Here is a 21,634-nt window from a genome sequence, read left to right on the forward strand (position 1 = left end):
CAGAGACAGCATAGGTCCCAATTAATGGTGCCGCTACTAGAGGTAGAGGCCATATTGTGATGACATAATACATGAGATTGAGGAAATTGTAGCCTACATGAATGAATGAATGAATGAATGAATGAATGAATGAATGGACTTTATTGTCATTGCTACAGTACAGGTACCAAACAACGACATTTAGGAGGGGTGGCTCCCCTGGTGTTAGGAAAGGGAAAAAAAATCACTTAAAAAAAAAAAAAAATCACAAGAAGGGAAGGAGCTGGTTTACATAAATAAAGGCTATGTACACTATCCACTGTACTATACTGTACAGATAGACGACTAGGGTTGTCATATTGCACAATAGTATTATTTCACATTTATTTAAAGTGTCGCAGTTTGCAGGCTTGAAATGTACATGTTTGTGCCTCAGCACTACACCTGATTTTTTCAGTCCAGCAGCTGCCATCAATCCGTCCAGACTGTCCAGGGCCCAGAACTTAGGTCTTTGCTGTGTTCAGGGCCTGGACGGCCCTGTGGTAGAAGCTGTTCTTCAGTCTGTTTGTCCTTGCGGCCAGGGTCCTGAACCGCCTTTTCGAGGGCAGCCTGGTAAAGTGTTCGTACCCAGGGTGGGTCGGGTCCCTGGAGATCTTGGAGGCCTTCCTGAGACAGCGTGTGTTGTACAGCTCTTCCAGAGAGGGGAGGGGGGCGCCGGTGATCTTCTGTGCTGTTCTCACGACTCTCTGTAGCGCATTTCTCTCCGCTGTTGTGCAGCTGGAGAACCAGTTGCAGATGCCGTAGGTGAGGATGCTCTCCACTGCGCCGCGGTAGAAGGTCACCAGTATCTCCTGCTTGCTGTGTTCCTTCCTGAGGACTCTCAGGGTGTATAGCCGCTGTTGTGCCCTCTTGATGGTGGCTTTTGTGTTGTCCTTCCAGGTCAGGTCATCCCGCATGTGCATCCCCAGGAATCGGAGGGTCGAGACTCTCTCCACGCTCTCTCCGTCGATGAGCAGGGGCTGGATCTCGGACTTTATCCTCCTGAAGTCTACGATGATTTCCTGGGTCTTTGACTTGTTCAGCAGCAGGTTGTTAACCTTGCACAGCTTGCTCAGTTGCTCTTCCTCATCCCTGTACGCCGCCTCGTCCCCCCCCGAGATGCATCCCACCACGGTGGTGTCGTCTGCAAACTTTACGATGGAGTTGCTGGGGTGGACGGGGGTGAAGTCGTAGGTGTAGAGGTTGTAGAGGATGGGGCTTAGCACGCAGCCCTGGGGGGACCCAGTGCTGAGTCTGAGGGCTGTGGAGGTGTGGGGGCCCACCCGCACCCTCTGGGGGCGGTCGGTCAGGAAGTCCTTGATCCACGCACATATAGAGTGTGATAGACCCAGGTCTAGTAGTTTGGTCACTAGCCTGTCTGGAAGGATGGTGTTGAAGGCGGAGCTGAAGTCCACGAAGAGCAGTCTCGCGTAGCTGTTTCCCCTCTCCAGGTGGGATAGAGTGGCGTGGAGAGTCGTCGCGATGGCGTCCTCTGTGGACCTGTGGGCTCTGTAGGCAAACTGGTATGGATCCAGGTTGGGCGGGAGGCGTGTGAGTATGTGGGCCCGGACTAGTTTCTCGAAGCACTTCATGATGATTGGTGTGAGTGCCACCGGGCGGTAGTCGTTTAGGCAGCTCACCGTGCTTTTCTTCGGGACTGGGATGATAGTTGAGGTTTTCAGGCAGGGTGGGATGGTGGCCTGGGACAGGGACTGGTTGAAGATGTTGGTGAAAACCCCGGCCAGCTGGTCGGCGCAGTCCCTCAGCACCCGTCCCAGGACGCCATCCGGCCCCGAGGCTTTCCTGGGGTCCACCGCCTTCAGTACGCGTCTCACTTCATGCTCTGTGAGGGTGAGGCTGCTGAGAGCTGGAGAGAGTGGTGTTTGTGTTGTGGTTACCTCCGTTCGCCCCTCGTCGAACCGGGCGTAGAAGGTGTTCAGCTTTCCCGCCAGCAGGGGGTCGTCCTCTGCGGCTGTGAGCCTGTTGGCTCTGAAGTTTGTCATCTGCTGAACCCCCTGCCACATCCGCCTGGAGTCGTTGCTCAGGAGGCATTCCTCAATCTTCTCTCTGTGGTCTGCCTTGGCCGCTTTGATTCCGCGCTTTAGGTTAGCCCTGGTGGTGCTGTACAGCGGTGTGCTCTTCCCTGCGAAGAAGGCGTTGTCCCTCTCGTTGATCAGTTTTTGGACCTTCCCAGTCATCCATGGCTTCGTGTTGGGGTAGACCCGGACCCGTTTGTCCACGGTGACTGAGTTGGTGCAGTTCACTATGTGGTTCAGAACCGACGACGTGTACTGTTCCAGGTCCTCATGCTCATATTCCTGCCATGGGGTGTCATTTAGGCAGATCTGCAGTGGAGCGGACCCTTCTGGCCAGGTTCTGACAGTCTTAGTGGTGATGGGAGCACTTTTCCCCATGGTAGTGTATGCAGGGATCAGGAGGATTGACACATGGTCAGACATGCCTAGATGAGCTAGCGGACTAGCCTTGTAAGCACGTTTGATGTTGGTGTATACCTTGTCCAGTGTTTTTTCTCCTCTTGTTTTTTCACATGCTGATAGAACTTCGTGGACTTCACTGCTCTTCGTGGACTTCAGCTCCGCCTTCAACACCATCCTTCCAGACAGGCTAGTGACCAAACTACTAGACCTGGGTCTACCACACTCTATATGTGCGTGGATCAAGGACTTCCTGACCGACCGCCCCCAGAGGGTGCGGGTGGGCCCCCACACCTCCACAGCCCTCAGACTCAGCACTGGGTCCCCCCAGGGCTGCGTGCTAAGCCCCATCCTCTACAACCTCTACACCTACGACTTCACCCCCGTCCACCCCAGCAACTCCATCGTCAAGTTTGCAGACGACACCACCGTGGTGGGATGCATCTCGGGGGGGGACGAGGCGGCGTACAGGGATGAGGTAGAGCAACTGAGCAAGCTGTGCAAGGTTAACAACCTGCTGCTGAACAAGTCAAAGACCCAGGAAATCATCGTAGACTTCAGGAGGAAAAAGTCCGAGATCCAGCCCCTGCTCATCGACGGAGAGAGCGTGGAGAGAGTCTCGACCCTCCGATTCCTGGGGATGCACATGCGGGATGACCTGACCTGGAAGGACAACACAAAAGCCACCATCAAGAGGGCACAACAGCGGCTATACACCCTGAGAGTCCTCAGGAAGGAACACAGCAAGCAGGAGATACTGGTGACCTTCTACCGCGGCGCAGTGGAGAGCATCCTCACCTACGGCATCTGCAACTGGTTCTCCAGCTGCACAACAGCGGAGAGAAATGCGCTACAGAGAGTCGTGAGAACAGCACAGAAGATCACCGGCGCCACCCTCCCCTCTCTGTAAGAGCTGTACAACACACGCTGTCTCAGGAAGGCCTCCAAGATCTCCAGGGACCCGACCCACCCTGGGTACGAACACTTTACCAGGCTGCCCTCGAAAAGGCGGTTCAGGACCCTGGCCGCAAGGACAAACAGACTGAAGAACAGCTTCTACCACAGGGCCGTCCAGGCCCTGAACACAGCAAAGACCTAAGTTCTGGGCCCTGGACAGTCTGGACGGATTGATGGCAGCTGCTGGACAGAAAAAAAAAAAAATCAGGTGTAGTGCTGAGGCACAAACATGTACATTTCAAGCCTGCAAACTGCGACACTTTAAATAAATGTGGAATAATACTATTGTGCAATATGACAACCCTAGTCGTCTGTCTGTACAGTATAGTACAGTGGATAGTGTACATAGCCTTTATTTATGTAAACCAGCTCCTTCCCTTCTTGTGATTTTTTTTTCTAAAAGTTTTTTTTTTTTTCCCTTTCCTAACACCAGGGGAGCCACCCCTCCTAAATTTCGTTGTTTGGTACCTGTACTGTAGCAATGACAATAAAGTCCATTCATTCATTCATTCAACTTGGGTAGTACTGCCTTCAGGTCGACATGATTGAAATCTCCTGCTATGATGTGAATTATGTTGTCGTTGCAGGAAATAGTAGTTGTAGACAGAAGTAAAACAAGACAATACCTTATTTTCAGCATGTCTCCTATCAATTGAAATGATAAGAATGCATATATGACAATGGGCTGTGTTCGTGTAAACAGAAGAAGGCATCAGTCATTGTTATCTTGATAGCTAGCTACTGTAGAATATTACAGGCTGGCTCCACTACCAGCGTTGCGTCACCTCGCCATCGGCGTTGCATTAACTTGACGTTGTACCTGCTCCACCGTCATTTGTCGCATATAAAAATATAGATTTTTCCACCTCAAGTATCAGCCGTTCGTCATCCATTTCTGCAACAAGCTTGAAGCACCTGTGGTGATTCACAATTCGCAATAGCTGCGACCAGGCACGAGCTATAGAGTAGTTGGCTACGTGCATTTTCAATCTGGTATCTTCTCTATTAGTGGATTAACCGCTGTGGTGATTTAACTGATGATAAAAAGACATCAAGTAGACTACAAACAGAGCAAAACAAGAAAACAACACCAGAAAACAACCAATATACAATTATAACCAACAACCAATATACAATTGTAAATATACGTTTGCGTTCGCCATCAAAAATCAAAAAACGAATTTTTACTTTGCACGCAGCCATCGGCCGCAATGCGGCCGCAACGGAGCACCTTTCATTGATTACAAAAGAAAGTTCCCTGGCTGACAGCAATTCCGGACGCAACGCAGACGCAACGCTTGATGGCCATAGTGGAGCCTGGGCGTTAGCTAGCCAGCTAACTAGCTAGCTAATGTTGTGAGGTGCAGAGAGCGGGATCCTGGAATATTATGAAAATGACTGTTACGGGTCTACTTAGATCGATGCCATCGGCTATCGACTTGTTTGGTTGTTTCTGCATGACCCGTGTGTAGGTGCTTGTTCCCTCCACTTTGATATTACATGGCTGAACTTGATACACGTCTCTGTCATCATTGCTGCATCATACCATACACAAACATGGTGTCAGAAGCTGCTGAACTCACGTTAGCTGAATATTAGATAATATGAAGTGAGTACAGGTAGAGTAGTCAATGTCTGGATCGGAATCAAGTGATTCGGATACTTTAGAAGACGAGACAAGTCAGCAAGCAACGATAGCTAGCATGGCAGCCATTACTTTTCCACCCCCTTCACCCATGAGCTTCATGGGCGATTGGAGCGTCAATTGGGACATATTCCGGGCCGAATATGGGGACTATGTCATCGTTACTGGCATAGCTGGAAAGGACAAGAAAATCCAGGCTGCAACTCTGAGGACCGTGATGGGAAGTGAATGCAGACATATATACCGTCACAACTTAAATCTTTCCGAAGAGGATCAGGGGGATGCTGCGGTCATACTGGCCGCGTTGGAGAAGTATTTCAAACCTACCAAGAACACAATATATGAAAGGTACGTCTTCGGGAGCTGCAAACAGGAGGAAGGAGAATCTATAGACGGTTTTGTGACCAGGCTGAGAGAAAGGGCAGCAACCTGTGAGTACGGACAGTTAAGAGATGAGATGATTCGTGACAAAATTGTACTGGGTGTTGGTAACGAGAGCATAAGGCGCAGATTGCTTAGAGAAAAGCAACTGACGTTGATCACAGCAATTGATATGTGCCGTGCAACGGAGCAGACAGACATTCGTATGAGAGCGATGGAGATAGCGAGTCCTCCACACGTAGAAGCGGTGCTCGCCGTTGCTAGGCAACAATCTAGGCAACAACAATCCAGGCAAAACCAATGAAGGCAGAGCAATTCACCCAGAGCTGTAGACGCAGGCTATGCATGTAAATACTGTGGCAACTCGCATGCAAGGGGCAGAGATCACTGCCCAGCATTCGGAAAACAATGCAAATCATGTGGAGTAAATAATCACTTTGCTAAAGTGTGTCAAAAAAGCAAAAGACCCACTGAGGGAAAGATACACTGCATGGAAAATACAGCTGAGAGCTCAGAACAAAACAGTGAGGAAGACATATACATGCATGAGTCAATTGGTGCAGTGCAAGCCAAAGGGAAGAAATGGTTTGTAACATTACGTTTTCACAACAAGCCACAGCAATGTCAGTTGGACTCTGGAGCGACATGCAATGTAATGAGCCTTCATGACAAGAAAAGGCTGGCACCCAACGCACCACTCTGCCCAAGTGAGGCTAGACTAAAGCTGTACTCCGGGGAAACACTGAGCTCCATAGGCATCTTTGAGACAGAATGTAGAGTAAGAGGTCAAACATACAAGCTCTCATTTGAAATAGTTAAGTCTAGGCAAAATCCTCTCCTGTCAGGCTCTACCTGTGAACGCCTAGGTCTCATGCAGTTCACAATCCCTGAGGACGTGCTCAAAGTGGAACATGCACAGCCTGGAGCCCTAACCAAGGAGCAGCTGACTAACAAATACAGTGATGTATTCAACTCACCTGTGGAATCTCTACCCGGGGAGGTCCACTTTGACCTAGATCCCAGGGTTCCTACAGTTCAATGTGCCCCTCGCAATGTTCCCATTGCAATGAAAGCAGCAGTCAAAGCCCAGCTGGACAAGTACGAGGCTGACGGCCACATGGCGCCGGTCACAGACCCAACTGATTGGATCAGCAACATGGTTATTGTAAAAAAAAAAGACAAGCTCAGACTATGTATAGATAAGTTCCTGAACAAGGCCCTAAAGCGCTCTCATTACATCATGCCTACTCTGGATGATGTCCTGTACAAACTACCGAAGGCAAGAGTATTCATCTTAGTGGATGCCCGAGATGCATTTCTACAATGCAGACTTGACTACGAGAGCAGCCTCATGACCACATTCTGGACCCCCTGGGGGAGGAAACGCTGGCTTAAGCTACCATTCGGAGTGTCTGTGGCACCCGAGGTGTATCAGCGAAAACAACACGAGCTCCTGGCTGGACTCAAGGGCATCGAGCCCATTGCGGACGACATCCTGGTTTTGGGTTGTGGGGACACAGACAAAGAGGCTGAGAGTGACCATGATGTCAAGCTTTTGGCACTGATGGAACGCTGCCGCGAGGTCAAGCTGCGGCTAGGGTTGAAGAAGCTGCAATTCAAAGTAGGTGAGGTCCAGTTTCACGGCCACATCCTCTCATCCACAGGGCTGAAGCCTGACCCAGAGAAGGTGAGGGCCATCATCGAAATGCCCAATCCAACTGACGCAAAAGGGGTGCAGCGTCTGATCGGCTTTGCCAACTACTTGGCCAAATTCATGCCACACTTATCAAGTGTCTGTGAGCCGTTGCAACGCTTGCTGGACAAGGAAACCCCCTGGCATTGGCTACCCAAACACGAGGCGGCAGTTCAAGAACTCAAGTCTCTAGCTACAACCATGCCTGTCCTGCGCTACTATGATGTGACCAAGCCAATCACAGTCCAGAGCGACGCCAGCCAGAATGGTCTCGGATGCTGCCTCATGCAGGAAGGACAGCCCATCGCGTTCGCTTCGAGAGCTCTTACCCCCACAGAAAAGAACTACGCACAGATTGAGAAAGAGTGTCTCAGCATCGTCTTCGCCTGTCAGAGGTTTCACTACTATCTATATGGCCGCGACCTGATCACAGCGGAGACAGACCATAAGCCCCTAATCTCCATTTTCAGCAAACCTCTCCTCAACGCTCCCAAGAGGCTTCAGAGCATGCTCATGACCTTACAGAACTACAGTCTGACGGTCATCTACAAACCAGGGCCTGAAATGTTCATCAGCGACACGCTCAGCAGAGCAACAGCAGGATGCACCGGCAGAGGAACAACCTACCAGCGGCACGCTATCTGCTCCCTGCAACAAGAGCAAGAGGAGATACAGCATGTGAACCAGGCAGACTACTTGAATGTAAGTGACCAGCGTCTCGAACAAATCAGGCTGCACACTGACCGAGATGAATGCCTGCAGGCACTTAAGTCCACAGTTCTCATAGGCTGGCCAGATGTGAGAGAAGAAGCACCTCTCATTACCAGAGAATACTGGCCTTACAGAGATGAAGTCAGTGTACAGAACGGTGTTCTATTCCGGGGGCAGAAAGTCATCATCCCAAAATCACTACGCCCAGAGATGCTTACGCGCATTCATTCAAGTCACACAGGAGGAGACGCATGCTACCGACATGCTCGAGAGACATTGAACTGGCCGAACATGCAAGAAGAGATAAAGGATTTTGTGGGCACCTGCTCAACCTGCAATGAGTATGCTCACAAACAGCAAAAGGAGACCATGCTCTCACATGAACTGCCCACCAGGCCGTGGCAAATTCTGAGCATGGACCTGTTCAGTCATAGGCAGAGGGACTATCTTATTATAGTCGACCACTATTCTGACTTTTGGGAAGTTGAGCTCCTCCCTGACTTATCTGCAGAGACAGTCATCAAGCGATGTAAGGCACAGTTCGCTCGGCATGGCCAGCCAGAGAGGGTCATCACCGACAATGGCCCACAATTTACCTCTCAGTTCTCACGTTTTACCTCTGAATGGGAGTTTGAGCATTAGTCCAGTCAATCTGTGGTTTAACCCAGGGGAAATTGCAATAGTAATCATTCAAGTTTTTTTGTGATCCCTAGGGACAACCAAATAACATATTAAAAGTCTTAGTCTTAATATTTATTGGATCAAGGTAAATTCAGGGGTCGAAAATGTGGGTTTTTGTGCCAGGCGCAACACAGCCAGTTAATAGGATAAAAAAATTAACTAATAGATATCACCATGAAACTTGCCCAGTTAATCACTTACATTAAGACTACTATTTTTTGTATTACAAGTTTTCTGAAATATTATGTTTAAATATGCAAATTAGGCATTATCTAATGAAATATGTGCTAATTTGCATAACATTCAAGATCAGAAATCTGAACATTGGATAAAGCCAGGTTAAAAATTCTTATTTCATCTTGTTGTCATATTAGAGTCAAGGTCCTCTATAACAGGGAATTTGGATAACTCTTTTTATCACTGCATAAATCTGAAAATGCTGTCAACAGCCATAAAAAGTAAGCTTTGCCATGTTTTTAGGAGTAAATGTTACATAAATCAGGCTATGAATGATATATTAACAAACCCCTCTATAGCAGAACTCGGAATGTAGATAGGAATACAACTGGAAAGTTTGGTGTATGTAAGTGCTACTGAAGTGGAGATTTCTGGCTCAGAGTATGAGAAAAAACAATTTTTGAGAAAACGGCCATTACCCACAATTATATTTTTATTTTATTGTATTCAAACAAAGTCAATCAAATTAGTTTATAACACATTTATTATCATTGACATTTCGGAACATAGAGAAATGTTAATGTTTTTCTATGAAAACCATGTTGCATATCATATACAGATTAAACACTTCAATGAGAAATAAACCACATAAACCTATAAACCTATTAAAACTTTATAAATACAATATTAAAAAAATTACACAAAGCTTGAAATATGCCTTTACTGTAGGCCTACATGTAACCTTCACTCCATGTCCTCATCCCAATGTTGTGCCGACATATTCGCGCACACACCTCTGCATTCTGAACAGGCTACAGAGCAATCAAGTCCTTGACGACGGCATTTGCAGCGCATAGTGCCACAACCTGACTTGCAATTACAGCGCACAAGCTCCAACAAGTATTGAGGAGCAGGGTCCTGGTCAGAATGGATGGGAATGAGGCATGAGTCTTGGATCCTCCAGCCCCATTCCTCTGGTGGTAGCGAGTTTCCCATCCATTCCTGAACCTGATGGTACACTCTGAAGCTGTGAAGCATGGCAGACGACGATGTTGGCGGCAAGTTGCGAGGGTGGATAGCCGTTTTGCTGTCAGTCACTTTAGTATAAAAACTTTTCAGCCTGAGGTCATTGAGAGAATCCATTTCTGCTCCTTTGTAGATTAGTATCATTGCCCTTTCCCCTGCAGCAGCAATGTCATCCTTGGTAGCAGATTGTTTCTGAAAAATGCTGGCCTGTACTCTGAATGAGTCGCTTTCTCTAACCAGACCCAGAGATACCCCTTTCCCAACCCCAAAGAGTCTGGATGTTGTATCACAGCCAAGCATGGCATGCGCGAATAAGATGTTGTTGCTAACGTCTTCACCCAACACATCTCTTGCTTGCCCAATGTTCAAAAACCTGTAACTTGATGAAGACGACTTCTTGGGCTCAGACATGAAGTACAGTTCTCCTTGCTGATAATGGTGTAACAGAAGAATGAGGAGGTCGGTGTCGTCTCCAACAAGGACAGTTCGATGTTTCAATGCTGCTGTCACTGCAGTTTGAACTATGAGCACATCGGCGTCTCCCTGAGCATTGTGAATGTCAAACCCTGCAAGTGTTAGTCCCTCCCCCAACAGGTTTATGAAACGTTGTTTGTTCTCATTGTTTGACAGAAATTCCTGTTTTTTCAACCTCAGTGACATGGTTGACGGGAATGAAACCTTCCGGCCAGTGTTTGTGTTCCTCCTTTTATGGGCACCATCCTTTGTAGATGGCTGGTTGCTGTACCCATCAAACACAATCACCACTGATTGCCCATAATGTTTTCGAACATAACCTATGTACGTTTCCACTATTGCTCCATATGTTTTTCCTATCTCCCAGGGTAGTCGGTGGAGGAGGGCCCCTCCATCTAAAACGTACAGAATGTCTCTTTTTGGCACATCATCATGAGGGACTGCGTTCCATATTGCTTTTGCAATTTGGGGTTTGTTCGCTGGGAGAAACACTGTTTTCGTTTCGAAGAGAGCAGGTGGATACCCGCAGAGTTCATACTTGAAGGCTTCAGCTAACTTGTCTGCCTGTGTCCCAGCAATCACTAGTCTCTGAAACAAGAGCTGCGAATCAATATGGACAACTTCTTCTTTGTTCAGTTTGACTGTGGATTTGGAATCCATGGTGACTGCATGTGCTTTCCTCTTGAAGGTATATTCTGTCACCTTTTTCCCTACCATGTCCTTTAAGACCTTTCTACCAACTTCTTTTGAATGGTCCACATTCACCGCATTATGGGCTGTCACACCAGTGATTAGGTGCTGAAGGTGTTCATACCCGGCAAACGGATTTTGTGACTCCAACAATTGAAGTATTTTGATAGTGTCAGCGTTGTCTCGTGCCTGTCTTGATGCAGAAAGGTCCTTGTGCTGTTCACTAGTTTCATAGTTTACCCCTGTCACTTCTTTCATGGCATTGTTGATTTCAGATGTTGCAGGGTTGGAAAGAACCCACACCAAACGTTGTGTTTCAGACATACCCCTTCCCCGTGTCAGTCCTCCGGTTGATTTCATACTTCGCATGAGGGCTTGTTCTATTACAAGGTCGGGGGATAGTCCGGCCCAGTATTCATTTGATCTACGAACTTGCAGACCATCTTCCTGAAATCGTTTGTAAACTTGGGGATGTGTGTCTTCTAGTTGGCGCATTTTCTGGAGGTATATGGTCAATGATTTTACATACAAGTTATGTCCGGAGGCAGCCATGAATGGCATCATGTCTGTCAGGGTATCAAGGTGCTGATCCCAATTTCCAGTTCTCTCCGATCCAATGAATGCACGGACTAGGTCGATCATCTCCATGTACTGTAGCCAGAGTGCTGCTGTCCGGTCATCTACCATGGTTCTCTTCTCTGCCTCCAAACGCTGAGCTATGATCTGGAGTAGTGCACTTGCATTTGTCCTGGTTGCAGTGGCAGCCATAACACTGTCATACAGATCTGAGGCTTCTGCTAGTTCTTCTGGTACTTTGGCATGGTCTGTGGATTCTCCATCTGGCTGATCAGAAACTGTTTCCTCACTGTCATCACCAACAGTACCATCTTGAGTCAACTCTGACACATCCTCTGAGTCCACAGCATAGTTTGCTTTGATTGGGACAGGCAGTTTGACATGAAAAGTTTTCGCTGCCAGTAGGGTGTTCAGTGCTCCATCAACCAGGAAATGACCTCGTATGGCCCTGGCAACTGCTTTTCCTTCGAGCATTTTGGGCACCGTATTTGGTGTGTACACTAATTCAAGGATTTCTTCCAAGCCAGAGCCTGACATCAAATGGCCAACTGCGCCAAGGAAACTCATGAGCACATGGAACCCACCAAGTCGGAGAACGATAGATTTCAATGGACTGCCAGGTGCTTCACTTTCAATAATTGTCATCGCTTTCCACCATAGTGGTTGATCAAAGGTTAGAATTGGAGTGACCTGGTAGCGAGCTGCGTGATCATGAACGAACTGCAGAGTGGAATGAATGCAAGTCAGATCTCCTGGATCCATGTCAATCATGGGTAGGAAGATGACTGACGACTGACCAGGATGATCTCCAGTGTTGAGCATTTTCATCATCCCGGACCATCCAGGCCTTGAGCATTTGCCGAGCAGCAAGGACAGCTTCCAGAGTCTATCAGCAGGCGTCTCTCTATCGTCTTCAGAGTGCTCTTCACATTCCCTGTAGGTAAGATTCTTGAGGCCCCCAGACTTCTGTACATATGGAACAATGTTAATGCGTCCGACATCTGTTAGGTCCTTTGCTGTCACCTTGATACGTGGAATGATGGAAGCTTGTTCAGTTTTGGAGGTGATGCATGCAATAATTCCCATGCCATGGAACGTTCCATGGCCATCAATTGTTCGGATATTATGGTCAGCATTATCAGCAACATATTGTATGAAGTGCCCAGGTGTGAGTCCACGTACCTCAAGTTTCTCAGCTACTACTAATGTGTTTTATTGTATTGAGTGGTAGAATTAAAGAAATGTCTAATCCTTTGTTTGAACTAGGCTACTTACCAGTGACAGCTGTACACACACTGTGGCTAGCTAGCAAACGTCAGCTAACCGCTAGCGAAGAGTAACCTGTAATTCAATGCAGCAAAAATGACGATTGATGACAATTATAAATGTGTTTTATTGTATTGAGTGGTAGAATTAAAGAAATGTCTAACATCTTTGTTTGAACTACTTACCAATGACAGGCTGGGAGTGGTGTTTTCATTGTGTAATTGTATTGAAATTACGTCATTCACTTCATTAATCAATGATGCATCAAGTTGTGTGTTATATATTGTATTCACAGGATGGGGGGGGGGGGGGGGGGGCGTGACACATGATGAGGAACATTTGTGATGAAAGCCAGTCTAGCGCTAAACCAGTCGCAGAAAATGAGAGTGAAACTTATTGTGTCAACAATATTTGGTTTCGTTTTTTTTTCTCATAACACGCAACTTTAAGTTTTAAAATGTATTTTCATAAATATGTAGTAATGTGTTTTTAGCATGTTGATGTTCTCTCAGTATGTTGGGATCTTATAAAAATGCAGTTAGACGTTCGTAGCGATGTAACACTGTTAGCAGCGTTTGTTGTGGTTTCATCAGTGACTTTTCTCCCATTCTGTGTTTGAGGTGCACCAACATTCAAATACTCGTGTCGTCTTCAATTTCTGTCCGATTTCAATGTGTGACACATCATTTGAAAGCTTACAATCTGTATTTTCAGAATATGTAAAAAACTGAAAGTGTATGTTGGCAACTGATTGATGAAAACATTGTCTGGCGTCACATTTGGCAAATAAGTGGGTGTTGGGGTAGTTGTACCCCTAATACAGGTATAAGACTTAAGAATATCCTCTGAAAAAGTGTTTTATTGGAAAGATTGACCCCCAAAACATAGGAAAAGACACCAAATATGTTGGATAGGTATACATAGGCCCTCCAATATTAACACCATTTTACCCAGATGGCGTCACTCTAAAACATTGTTTAACCTCTTTTGACCTTGAAAAAAGTATGATCCAATAAATTAATTAATTAAGACTTTTAGTATATGATGCAGGAGGGTATTAGGAACAATAAAAACTATGAAACATTACTATTGCAATTTCTCCTGGGTTGGGCCTTTTTTTGAGTTAGATTGACTGGACTACATGTGACCTCCTCTCCAAGGCACCCGAAAGCAAACGGCAAGGCAGAGTCGGCCGTCAAGATTGCAAAGAATCTGCTGCGCAAGGCTATGCGTGACAGTGACGACCCCTGGAAGGCCATACTACACTGGAGAAATACTCCCACCGAAAGCATGAACAGCAGCCCGGCACAACGTCTCATGTCTCGTCGGCTGAAGACCTCTATTCCAGTGACAAACAAGCTGCTGGAACCAGTCGTTGTGGTAGGAGTCACTGAAAAGCTGCGCCACAGGAGGCAGCTTGCCAAGTCTTTCTATGACCGGTCCGCCCGGGACCTGCCGGAGCTGGCAGTCGGGGAAACCGTCCGAATGAAGCCTCTGCCTAGTGACAACACTGGCATCTGGAGGGCTGGGACCTGCCTCCGCAGGGTTGCACCGAGATCGTACCTGGTGGATGTCGACGGCTCCCTCTATCGACGCAACAGGGTGGACCTCAGAGTAGCCGAGCCGACTGCTACTCCGACCTACGAAGAGAATGACCCTGTGCCAGAGAGTACCGCTGCAGAGGCTCCCCCAACTGCGGCCGAGCCGAGCCCGGTCAGGTTCACACCTAGGACCTCACCTAGTCCAATTGGCACACCACCATTTGAGGGACGCGCATACACTAGGGCTGGACGGCTGTCTAAGCCACCTGTGAGACTCAATTTGTAACCTAAACTATATAGGGCTGTTGCCATAAAATAAAAATGAAAAAAAGGAAAAAGGAAAGACACAGAGAATACAGAAGTTAACAGAGACTGTTGTTACATTTTATATAAGAACAAACTTTTGTTATTTTTGCACTAGATTACTTTTGCACTAAGTTCTAAGGTGTTTGTGTTCACTTGGAAAAGGACGATGTTACGGGTCTACTTAGATCCAGTGGCGGGCGGTGCATTTCACACCTAGGCCTTCAGTGATGTCCTACCTGAATTATTCCACCTCTTAATACCATCATTATGACACGCCATGGCTCTAGAAACTATACATTTAGACAGAAACGCAGTATAACCGGGCGTTGCCATTGTTATTATAGCGGCACCTAGTCTGGGTGTATTCAATTCATTGCATGAAAACGAAAGCGTCAGTTATTTCCCGAACTTTGCGGTCTGTCGATCTCGATAGGAGAACCGTATCGAGGTTCCATTTAAGGCCGGTTATCTTCCTCGTGTTCATACGGTCACGGGGGTGTGTCGTTTTCCATGGTAGCAGCCCGGGAAGTGGTTAAAAGATCGCATTGAAGCCCCACTTTTACTCACACAGCTGAGCCAGTGCACCGCACCACACCATACACTCTATCTACGAACCCCAGGGTCGCTCCGTATGTCTACATCTCTTGCAGAAAACATTAAATGCTTTGTACTCACCAAAACAACTGATTATTTGAACACAAAATCCATCCTCCTTTCTTTCCTCAAGAAGACTTCAATGACTCTGTTGTACAGTTGATCAGTTCCACCAATAAGTCCTTTTACATGGATAGCGTCGCTAACGTCGGGGTTCGGCTTGTAGAACAACAGCTTCCATCTACACAAATTAGCGAGATCAAGTTTCAGTGTGTTAGCTCCGCCTCCCAATAGTTTGTATCCAATCAAAAGACGTGCAGGTGCTGATCAGGTGCTCCGCCATCCAGAAGGCCCCTTCGTCGGATTTGCTTGGATTTGCTCGCCAACTCGAGATCTGACCACGGTACGCCACAGCTCTTTTCTCGCTCACTTTAAATTACAATCTGTACTCGCGCCACTGTTGAATCTGCAGGCGGGCAGATTTCTTGGTACCCTGGCAACACATTATGGCTGAATTTGATTGGATAAAAGCTAAAGGCCAGCCCTCCAAATGTCTGGAAGCAGCGCAACCAAGAGGGAAGCTATGAAATGAAGAGAATAGACTACGGGAATAATTTAATACATATTTGTAGAAAAAATATATAAAAATTAAATGTATATTCTGATGATGTTTAGGCCAGCAGAGAAGGCCTTGCTGGCCCTGACGGCACACCACTGCTTAGATCGATGCCATCGGCTATCGACTTGTTTGGTTGTTTCTGCATGACCCGTGTGTAGGTGCTTGTTCCCTCCACTTTGATATTACATGGCTGAACTTGATACACGTCTCTGTCATCATTGCTGCATCATACCATACACAATCCACATCCAGTGAGGCATGTGAGCGACTCTGCGCCTGGTTGGAGAGTGCAGGCTGTGACCAGGACTTGGTGGAGTGGGCGGGGCCAGAGGCTGGTAACAATCTGGGTGTATACACAGACACTGTTGCATCATTTATCAGCCTTGGCGAGGAGGTGTGTGTCCCCCTCCGCTCCAGGAAGTCCTTCAACAACGACAAGCCCTGGTTTTCATCCCAACTCAGGCGTCTGAGGTCAGAGAAGGAGGTGGCTAGGCGCAGTGGGGACGTGGACCGGGTCAAGCAGGCCAAGTACAGGTTCGCCAAAGCGGTGAAGGAGGCGAAGCATCGCTTTTCGGAGAAGCTGCAGCAACAGCTCTCTGAGGGGGATTCCGCCTCCGTCTGGAAAGGCCTAAAGACCATCACCAACTACAAACCCAGGTCCCCGCTGATGTCCGACAACCTCCCCCTCGCTAACGAGCTGAACGAGTTCTATTGTAGGTTTGAGAAAGAGAGGTTCCCGCCCACCCCCGCCCTCTCCCTCCACACCCCCCGGCTACAACCACCACCCCCGTCCCCCAGGGGGGCCAATGTCCCTCCTGCTACCCCCACCCTCCCCCCTCCCCCCCCCTCCCTCCCCCCTCCTCACCCGCCCCGCCCACCCCCACCCCCCTTTCCCCACCCCCTCTCTCTGTCACAGTGCGAGAGGCAAACAGACTGTTTAAGAGGCAGAATCCCCGGAAGGCAGCTGGTCCGGATTCCGTCTCTCCCTCTGTCCTGAAGCACTGCGCCGACCAGCTGGCCCCGGTGTTTACCCACATCTTCAACGCCTCGCTGGAGCTGTGTCACGTCCCAGCGTGCTTCAAGGCATCAACCATCATCCCCGTCCCCAAGAAGGCCAAGGTCACAGGCCTCAACGACTACAGACCCGTCGCTCTGACCTCCGTCGTCATGAAGGTCCTGGAGCGCCTTGTCCTGGCCTACCTGAAGCTCATCACGGATCCTGTGCTGGACCCCCTGCAGTTCGCGTACAGAGCCAATAGATCCACGGAGGACGCCGTGAACATGGCTCTGCACTACGTACTAGAACACCTAGACACTGCAGGCAACTACGCCAGGATCCTGTTCGTGGACTTCAGCTCGGCCTTCAACACGATCCTCCCACACATCCTGGAGCACCAGCTATCCCTGCTGCAGGTGCCGGTCTCCACCTGCAGGTGGATCACGGACTTCCTGACTGACAGGTCTCAGCGGGTGAAGCTGGGGAAGAGCATTTCCAGCTCCAGGTCCACCAGCACGGGCTCCCCGCAGGGCTGCGTCCTGTCTCCAGCACTATTCTCTCTCTACACCAACAGCTGTGTCTCCCGCCACCCCTCGGTCAAGCTCCTGAAGTTTGCAGACGACACCACCCTGGTGGGCCTCATCTCCGGGTGGGACGAATCTGCCTACAGGGGTGAGATCGAGGGGCTGCAGAGCGGGTGCAGTTTAAACAATCTGGAGCTAAATGCTCTGAAAACAGTGGAGATGGTGGTGGACTTCCGAAGGAAAGCAGCCCTGCCCCCTCCCATCACGCTGGGAGGTACCCCGGTGGCCTCCGTGGAGTCATGCCGCTTTCTAGGCATGACCATCTCCCGGGACCTAAAGTGGGAGCAGAACACCGAGGCCCTCACAAAGAAGGCCCAGAAGAGGATGTTCTTCCTCCGGCAGCTGAGGAAACTCAGGCTGCCGAGGTCCATGATGGTCCAGTTCTACACGGCCATCATAGAGTCCATCCTCACCCACTCCATCATCACCTGGTTCCCTGCTGCAACGACCAAGGACAAGGCCAAGTTGCAGCGGGTGCTACGTTCAGCAGAGAGGGTGATCGGCTGTCCCTTGCCCTCCCTCAACTCCCTGCATGACACCAGGGCTCTGAGGAGGGCAAGGAAGATCATGGCAGACCCCTTCCACCCCGGCCACGGCCTCCTCACCCTGCTTCCCTCTGGAAGAAGGTTGCGGCTGCCTAAGGCACTGAAGGCCCGCCATAGGCTCAGCTTCTACCCCTCAGCCGCCAGGCTGATAAATGACTCTGGCTTCCCCCTCCCCCCCGCCCCCAAGTCTGCCCAGGACTGAACTGGACTCACTGTAAAAAACTCTGCACTGCACTTTACTTTATACCGCACTATCCAATGCACTGTTGTCTGTCCTGTGTTGTTGTTGTTGTGTTGTCCTGTTTTTTGACATGTGAAAAAAGTATAAACGCACTTGCTGTGGTGACGAAGCAAATTCCTATATGTGTAATGCATAGTGGCAATAAACGTTATCTCAATCTCAATCTCTCTCAAACAATGACTGATGATGAATGATGAATTATAACTTACGTGAGGAAGAAAATAGTAGTTGTACACGTTACTGTCCATCTTTATGACTTGCACACAAGCATGAAGTCACACTACTGTAAACAGCTTTTTAAAATTCAAATTCAAATTGTAACTGTAAGTTCACGAGGTCTGGCCCTCCCACATGCTCCCCAACATTCAAAATGGGTCAATATTGGATTTTTTAAAAAAATCTCATTTTCGGGGAGCCGCCATCTTGGAAATATGCAAATTAGGGGTCCAGACACACCCAATCCGCTTGTTAAGTCTTTTTTTTATTTTTTATACTTTATTGCAGGGCTGTGACATTACATTTCACAAGTTCATTTCATACACTTCACAAGTTTTCTTTACAAATAAAAAATAAAGAATAAAGAATAGAGAGAAAATACAGAAAAAGAAGAGGGAAGTTATAGGGATAGAAATAGAAAAGTAAGAGATAAAGGTAGGGGGGTGGGAGGGGAGGGGGGGGGGGGGGGGGCTTCCTTCCTACTCATTCATTCGGTCCATTTACTCCAGTTCATAGTGAATTGCTCTTCACGGTTTCCCACTTTATAAGTAATTCTTTCCATTTCTTTTATCTCTTCAACAGTTTTTTTTGCAATTATTAACAGATGGTGGGTTTAAGTCCAACCATTTACTTGTGATTTGCTTTAAAGCCGCGATACGTAATATGGTGTACAAATATTTATCTCCCTCTCTGTATATATCTAATGGAATAAGACCGAGTATAATATTGAGTGGATGTATAGGATTTTGTAAGGTAAATGTATTTTTTATTTTTACTTGAACTGCCTCCCAAAACCTTTTCAATTTAGGGCATGTATAGAAAATGTGTGTGTGTGGCTTCTCGTTCCGTACATTTCCTCCAGCATTCTGCATTGCCTGTTGGCCTATATTTTGACAACATTTTCGGTGTTAGGAAGATCTTCATATTTATTTTCCAAGCAAATTCTTTCCAGAATTTTGATTGTGTTGTCTTAAATATTATTTTGCATGCTTCTTTCCAATCGTCATCCGTAATTGTTATTGCTAATTCGTTTTCCTATTTTTCTTTAGTGTTATCTTCTTGTATCTTGATTTCTTGCATGATTTTGTAAAGTTTTGAGAATTTTTTTGCTCAGATATTCCATTAGTATATGTGATCTTTGTTCCTGTCTCCTCTGCTGTGTTATAAGGTAGCTTCTAATTTGTAAGTACTTAAAGAAATGGCTATTACTTATATTAAATGTATTAACTAAGGTTTCAAATGAGTCTATCATGTCATTTGTAACCATATGTGAGTATACCTGTAGTCCCTTCCTAGCCCATTCTTCTAATATTTTGTCTGTTTTATTAGGTAAAAAGTCTGGATCACTGGCTATCTCTCTCAAATAAATGCATTTGTCATCACATTTATACGTTTTACGAATAGTTTTCCAATTTATGAGGGTATTTTCTATGCATCTGTTATTTCCACTATATTTTTGAATATCCTTTAGACTTTTTTAGAAAAGGTAGTGTTCCTATTGATATTGATATTACTTGTTTTTCTATGTCTTTCCATTTGGTTTGAACCGAGTTATTCATCCATTTCATTATTGTATCTATTTGAGTTGCATGGAAATAGGACTTTAGATCAGGGAAATTAAACCCTCCTTTTTCTCTGGTTTGAGTTAGTATACTAAGTTTTTTCCGTTTACTTTTGTAGTTCCAAATGAAATTTGAGAGCATTGTATTCCATACAATCAAGGGCTTTGATTTTTATTTTTATTTTTTTCAAGGGCTTGATAGTTGTCGGTGTATAATGTAGTTATATCTCCGGTGAGGTAGATTCCTAAATATTTGATTTTCTTTGCATCCCATTTCAACTTGTATTTTTCCTTAATTTCCGAATCTATCTGTTCTCCAATTGTTAATACTTCACACTTACTTTCATTTAGTTTATAACCAGAGTGTTTACTATATTCTGTAATTGCTTCCATTAGGCTTGGTAAGGATTGGGCTGGTGATGTTAAATAAACAACCACGTCATCTGCATATAATGCCAGTTTATGCTGTTCCTCTTTTATCGTTATGCCTTTGATGGTATTATTTTTCCTTATACTTTCTGCTAGTCCTTCCATGCATATAGCAAATATAACTGCTGAGAGTGGGTCTCCTTGTCTTGTACCTTTATAGATTGGAAATCTTCTGGATATTGTGCCATTTACTTTTACTCTTGACACTGGATTTTTGTACATTCCTTGAAGCCATTTATTAAAATTCTCATGAAATCCAAAGCTTCTTACAATTTCAAACATGAATGGCCATAGCACTCTGTCAAATGCTTTTTCTGCATCCAGTGTTAAGAGTAGAAGGTTTGCGCCATTGTTTTGTGCGTAGTCCATTATATTTAACGTCCTCCTTATATTATCTGACAACAGCCTACCTGGTATAAAACCACATTGGTCGCTGTCTATTATATCTGTCACGATGTCCTTTAACCTATTGGCAATAATGGCTGTTACTATTTTATGGTCAGTATTCAGTAGTGATATTGGCCTGTAAGACGAACATTCAGTAGCGTCCTTACCTTCTTTATGTATAACCGTTATTATAGATTAATTCCAAGTAGTTGCCCAATTTCCCGTTTGTAATACAAACGTATATGCTTGTAAAAGTAGTGGTATCAATTGTTTTTGAAAAGTTTTATAAAATTCATTAGTATATCCATCATCACCTGGTGTTTTCCCCATTTTAAGGTTATTTATTTGTTGTTGTATTTCATTTACTGTGATGTCCTTAATGAGCTGTTCATTTTTTGATCTTGTTACCTGCTTTAAGTTTAACTTATGTAAGAAATCTTTCATTAGTCCCAGGTCAATATTTCCTGTGTTTTTATAAAGGTTCTCATAATATTTTACGAATTCTTCAGCTATTTTATCCTTTTCCGTTATTGTTCCAGAGCCTTCTACAGTCTTCAATTTCGAAATGTGTGCTTTTTTAGTCTGTGTCTTAAGTCGATATGCTAGGAGTTTTAAAGACTTAGGTCCTCCATCGTAATATTTCTGTTTGGTGTATGTCATTAGTTTCTCCACTTCCTCTGTACGAATTTTATCCAACTCCTTATACTTCTTTTTTAACTATAATTTCATTTGTATTTTTTTATTTGTCTTCCAAGTGTTGTATTTGTTGTTCAAGCATTTTCTGTTTTTGTTGTGTTTGTCTTTTCTTCAATGCACAATATGCTATTATCTGTCCTCGTAGTACCGCTTTAAGGCCCTCCCATATAATAGTTGGATTAGTATCT

This window comes from Nansenia antarctica (assembly GCF_963989245.1).
Source record: "Nansenia antarctica genome assembly, chromosome: 2".
NCBI classification, from domain to species: Eukaryota; Metazoa; Chordata; class Actinopteri; order Argentiniformes; family Microstomatidae; genus Nansenia; species Nansenia antarctica.